The sequence below is a fragment of the Nematolebias whitei genome, chromosome 8 (assembly GCF_014905685.2).
Source record: "Nematolebias whitei isolate Nwh7 chromosome 8, NemWhi1, whole genome shotgun sequence".
NCBI lineage: Eukaryota > Metazoa > Chordata > Actinopteri > Cyprinodontiformes > Rivulidae > Nematolebias > Nematolebias whitei.
The window spans coordinates 21,702,935-21,709,717 of NC_056505.1; positions in this window are offsets into that span (position 1 = coordinate 21,702,935).

A 6,783-nucleotide genomic window follows, 5' to 3' on the forward strand; every position below is an offset into this window, starting at 1 on the left:
CAAGTCTCCATGTAAGTTCTCTGTGGTGACCCCAGAAGAAGGGAGCAGCCGAAAGAAGAAGAACAAAAGAAAAACAAATTACCTCTGTTTGTGATCATAATCACAGAAAAATAAGGATTCATGAAGTTACCTAAAAAATAAGTTCAGTGTCTCACTAAAGGCTTTTCTGCTCACATTTCATTCACAACTTGTTTCCAGCTTTATTTCTGAGAGTGTCTCGTGATGATCCGTTCCCTCAAATGTTCTGACAGGTTCTATGTCTGCTTCTCATTCTCTGCTTTATGTCAGATCATAAATGAAACGGTTTGCAATGAGCCACTAAATGTCACATTTCAGAATGTTTCACCAGCAGTGCACAGTTCTCGTGCACATCGGAAGACGAGCCATGAAATGAACTACAGTTTCAATAGTGATAACGTTTAATAATATTCTTGTGATTCTGCAGAAACATTAAAAAAAACGTTTATGGTTATATTAATAACTTTAAACTTTTTTATTCTTTCAGTTATTTAACAGTCTAGTCTTTTTTATTATTGTTTTAGTCCAAAATGTATTGTTTTGTTTTCAGAAACTCCTCATTGTCCCATGAGTCGTCAGTCAAAGTGAGGTGGTTGAGCAGGAAATGATTAATTACAAACAAGCAAGCTGTGCAATGAAAGAAAAACTTGTACGACCGGATCAGAACGTGTAGCCTGAGCTTGGACCCCCTTATCCTTCCACACTTACTCACAGACACATCACCAGCACAAACACGGACCAGTTTGAAATGACTGAGGCAGAGTCCAGTTCATCTGCTCACAACAAGGACTGACTGAGATATCTGATCCTGATCCATAAACTGGGCTCGTCAGACCAGAGCAAAGTCACCACCTTGACCCTGAGTGACCTCCAGACGAGCTGGGTCTTCAGCTGATCTCTAGCCACATCCCTCAAGCTGGTCCTAGTTCCACCAGGACAGGGGTTTACAACCATGGTGATAAATAAAATAAAAAATACATTTTTGCCACTTTGCTAACTAATTATGATGTCCGGAGTCACAAAACCTGCTACAACTGTGTACTGTCAACTGGTGGCTCATGGGCCACTACAAGTTTGTTGGAGATGGCTTTTCTGGCCGGTGGGGGTGATGTTATAAAATAAAAAATGTCTAACATTTATTGATATTGTTACATTTTAATACAACTAGATTCATGTAGAGAAAGAAAAAATTATTTTTAACAATTTTATGAAAAATATAAAACACTGAACTCTGCAGGCCGATGTGAGTTCTCTTAATAAATATAAAATATAAATAAATATAAAATAAATACTTTCATTTACTTTGACTTTGGTTTTTGTTACTCACCATATTCCTTCTCAGGAACTTGTCTTAAAGATGTTCCAAAACATTCTGGTGGTTTTGAGAGAAACGTCACGCTGTGAGACTGGAAGTCGACTTAAAGTGGCGAACAAACTGCTAGCATGATGCAGTCCACATCTTTAACGCCTTGTACTTGTACTATCCTTCACATATTTGAAAATTACAGGAAATCTGCTAAAACTATCCACTTTCATTGTTGGCAATAATTCAAATAAAATTCAGTTTTATGTTAGTTTTGGTCAAAGCCTAAAAGAGCTGCTGCAGAGGTACCAAAGAGCCACATGTGGCCTCAGAGCCACAGGTTGCTGACCCCTGCACCAGGAGAACCATCTGAAGGACCCGGTTTGTAGAGAGAAGGTCTCACTAATCCAGCCAACACCAAGGAAACACTGTCTCTTATCCCCTCAGTGTGAAAGCTGAATGAACTTATTTAGCTCTGGCTGTTGAAATGTTTCCTCACTTTGTGAAGCTCTCCATCTTCTAACTTTAATTTTCTAAAACAAATCGGTTACCTCAATTCTGTCTGAGAAGTGTCTTCTTGTCCATTTAGTCTAAAAATCATAATTCCTTTTCATTTTATTAACCTGGTGTTAAGTTCTTAAACCTTCAAATTTAGCCTAATTCCTCAGTTGGAAGGATTGTTCTTGACTTATTAATTATTAATTATTTATGTCAGTCCTCTGTCAGAGGTTTTATTATTTCAACATTTACAACTGCTTCAGTCATTTTACAATGACTTTCCAGGTTTTTCTATCATTTTTTTTTCTGTTGTATATGATTTAAAAATAATAATATTAATTTTCTATGATGTAGGATTTTTGTTTGAAGTTTAACACAATTCATTTGTGTGAATTAAATTGAACCCACGTCTTTGGATGCAATTTCCGGATTCACTGATAAATAGAATTTCCTCCATTGATTAAAAAAGATTAATTTATTAATCCATATCATTTTCACAGTTATTGGTGCCCTCTTTTAAATTGTGCAAATTGTGTGTATCATTGTGCTCCAAAAGCAAAACAATTCTTTTTTTTTTCAGGGTAAAGATTGATTGCAAGTCAGAAATGCTGACCAGCAGGTGTTAATGCATTTGTAAGAGTAGAAAAAGCTGACTGATGTGAAAGCAGATAGCTTTTCTACAAATCTGGTTCAAAATGTTAAAAAAAAAAAAAAAAAAGAGATGGATGCACAAAACCACAGAGCTTTAAATACATCACGGGTTCTTTCACGCAAAAATAGTTCTGTATCCACTTATTCTTCCATCAAAATTCTAACTGGTGGCACGGTGGCACAGTTGGTAGAGCTGCCGCCTCTCAGCAAGAAGGTCTTTGGACTGAATCCCAGCTGGGGGATCTTTCTGGGTGGAGTTTGCATGTTCTCTCCGTGCATGCGTTGGTTTTCTCCGGGTACTCCAGTTTCTTCCCACACACCAAAAACATGCATGTTAGGCTGACTGGTAACTCTAAATTGTCCCTAGGTGAGTGAACGGTTGTCTCGTTTGTCTCTATGTGTCCCTGTGATGGACTGGAGACCTGTCCAGGGTGTCCCCCGCCTCTCACACAGTGACTGCTAGACATGGGCACCAGTGACCCCCATGACCCAAAAAGGAAGAAGTGGGTTAAAGATAATGGATGGAAGGAAATTTTTAACTGAGAGCCTGCCTGGAGGTAAAGAGTAAAAACGTTGAAACTGAATAATATTTCACTAAAACATAATTTGCACTAAAGACAACGGTGCAACTTTTTTCAAGTGAGTGCATGTAGATGTAATTTTTTCCTTACTTGAAGTACTTTACAAAATTCTTAACTAAATTATTAATAAATACTAAAAAAAAAAAAAAACATGTTTAATGTACCCAAACATATTTATTAAAAGCCACCTTTCACATTCTAATATGATGAGAGCTCTCAGAAAGTATCGCTCGGTGATTATCTCATGAAAGACTCAGCTACACCACAACTTTAACTCCCCATCTATAAAACTGCCCGAGTTAAAACCATCTTTTCATTATTTTACAATTTTTAACTAGTAATGCAATTTTTTATACTACTAGTGCTTAGCATATTTTTAGTTAACGTTTTTCATAGTTCATATCTCAGATCTTATTACTGTTTTTCTTTTACATTTTATACTTTTGTTGGACGTAACTGGGACCCTGTGTGCACAATTTCATTCCACCACATGTACCACATGAGATGCAAATGACAAATAAAGAAACTCTGACTCATTAGCTGTGGTAGCCATCTTGAATTTGAGTTGACTTCAAAGGTCAATGTGCATCACGTTTCTTTACAATCCATTTAGTGATTCACGAGATATTTTGCTAACAGACAAATTGTGTTGACACCAACAATTAAATGCCAACATTTTAAGCAAACATATCATTTGCAAGGCTCAAAGTGTCTAGAAATGTTTGAATTTAAAAGTGTCAGCCTTTATTCGCAGCTTATTTTTAACACTTGCTCTGATGTGTGCAACATTTTGTTTCACCTCAAGAAAAAGACTAAAACATCAACTTTGCACATCACTAAAGATAACAATAGCAACATGCCCCTTTAGAATAGGGCCCGCTTTTTAAAACTGATGCTAAGTGCTCAACTTTCTTATCGGTCATCAAAAAGAATTTGACATTTGGCAGTAAGCGGGTCGCCTGCAAACACCTTCCACCTGCATGTTTGGAGGCAGTCAGTTTTTAGGACCTTCAGTCAAAGTGTGAATTCTTAGCTGAAGTGCAGCTGATGAAAGAACATACTTCAGTTTTTACTTAGCTCAATCTTCTGAAGTCTGTCTGACTACAGCCTTTTGGTTTGTCAGTCTAAATAGAAACTCGCAGTACGTTGAAAAAGTACTGTACCCTTTGAACTTCCCCACTGGTATTGTCACCCTGCTTTACTCTAATAAATTAAACCAAAACCCAGAGCCAGAACCAGCTGACTTCTTGTGGCTTTTTTCACCAAATCTTCTTGCCACTCTTCTATAAAGGCCAGATTTGTGGAGTGCACGACCAATGGTGGTCCCGTGGTCTCCCACCTGAGCTGTGGGTCTCTGCAGTTCCTCAGGGTTACCACTGACGTCTTGCTCCTTGAGTTAATGTTTGATCACTAATGTTTTATAACAAACCTGAGGGCTTCTCGGTACAGCTGTATTTACACTGCACTGAACCGGTGACTTCCGAGGACTGTTGCTTGCTCTGGATCTTAGTGTGAGCCTGAATACAAATGTACACCACACTTTCCAGATTGTAATTAGTAAAGGGTTGAAAACCACACATAATTTTCCTTCCAGTTCAAAAATCCTCACATAAAATCCCAATAAAACATCTTGAACACTTAAATACTTATGTCCATGAGTTATGACGCAAACGCTCACTGTCCTATTCTCGGTTGGTGCAACCCTTGATACTTCTCCTGTTCGACTCGCCCGGTGACCTCGGTCTTAAGGTAAGGTGGAGCGTGTTTCAGGCTTCAGTCTGTCTGATACGATCTCCCATAATCACTGTCAGTCATGGTTTTTGCACTTTCCGAGTCAAATCTTCCTGTTTATATACCAAGCTTCTGAACATTGTGGCCCATCTAAAAGGTCAGGTTGACTTTGTCACCCTCATTCAGGTCACGGTCACCTGCCTCAGCACCCATCAGATTACCCTGATGAAGATGACAGATACTGAAACATTAGAAAGGACCTCTTCAGACCTGAATCAAATGATGAGATCAACTCTTGTTAAGCCTGCTGGAAACATGCAAATGTGTTTGCTGCAGTGGTGCTGGAACATGGGGGGCCAGGGGGCCATTGGCCCCCCACTTTATGGCCCTGCCCGTCAGCTGGTCCCAGCCATTTACACAGGCTCCAGCGTTCCCTCTAAGCTGTGCTCCTCCGCACTGATCGCACATTCTCTGCACACAAGAAAATCTATGCTGCGCAATTAGGGCAACTGCACAAATGTCCAAACAAATTATCTAGTTATCTCCCGCTTTATAATAAACTGTCAGCCCGAGCGCAGCAGTCTTTACAGTCTGTCTGTATGCATGCAGAGTGGAGGAAGGACACCCCACCCCCATCAAAACAGACCTGTGTCAGGTGATTTGTGTAGCGACAACAGAAGTTTATGAAGAGGTAAAAAATTCCACCAATGAAATCACTGGCGAACTTTCATTCCAGCCAATCAGCGTCTTTTTGGAGTTTCGGTGCTACGGCCAAAGAAGCTAAGTAGCTACAAACAACCTTGTCTTCTAGCGTTTTCCAAGCTTTAAACTGCATATTTCATCGCATACCGAGGAATAATATTTGGCGTAGTGGATTTATCACAAGGGCAGCAAGGTGGTGCAACTGGTAGAGCTACTGCATCTCAACGAGCAGGTCCCTGGTTCAAATCCCAGTCCAGAGGCCTTTCTGAGTGGAGTTTGCATGTTCTCTCCGTGCATGCGTGGGTTTTCTCCGGATACTCCAGTTTCCTCCCACAGACCAAAAACATGCATGTTAGACTGATTAGTAACTCTAAATTGTCTCTAGGTGTGAGTGAGAGAGGGAATGGTTGTTTGTCTCTATGTGTCCCTGTGATGGACTGGAGACCTGTCCAGGGTGTACCCCGCCCCTCGCACAGTGATTGCTGGACATGGGCACCGGCGACCCCCGTGACCCAAAATGGAAGAAGCGGGTAAAAGATAATGGATGGATGGATTTATCACAGAAGTTTACGGTCATCCAACGTCAAACAAAGGTGCTAAGTAAGCTAATCCCACAACTTGTAGCTGTTTTTATCATGCTAAGTGTTAGCAAACAGTAGTGCTCGGTGTATATCTGAATGGTCCAAGGAAAATGTTACAAGACAGTGGTGAGACCAGCTGTGTTGTCTGGAGACAGTGGCATTGACAAAAAGACAGGAGAAAGAACTGGAAGTGGCAGAAAAGAAGATGTTGAGGTTCTCCTTAGTTAGGTTTGTCCAAAAGCCAGCTGGGATTTGCAACTGCGCTACGATAACAGGTCGCTTTGGAGAAGATTTAGTCAGAGAAGGAGAAGGAGAACTTACCTTCTCATCTCTGAAATAACAGAAGAAAAAATAATCATTCAGGACCTGTGGCAGCAGGTCTGTTCTGATTTCTGAATGCATGTCGCTCAGAAACCGACGTCACATAATCTCCTGATATCCATTGAGCAAAACTACTGTCTTTTTCTTTCCTTTTGTTTTGTTTTTTTTAAGACAACGGAAGCTAGTGTAAAAAAAAAGAGAAAAAATTGATTATTTTGTCATACGTTCTCCACAAACGGTTAAATGACATAAACAGAGACATATCTACACCACTCTGAAAAAAAAGACCTTTTCACTGCAGTTTACACACACAAAAACACACACACACACACACACACACACACACACACACACACACACACACACACATATATATATATATATATATATATATTTA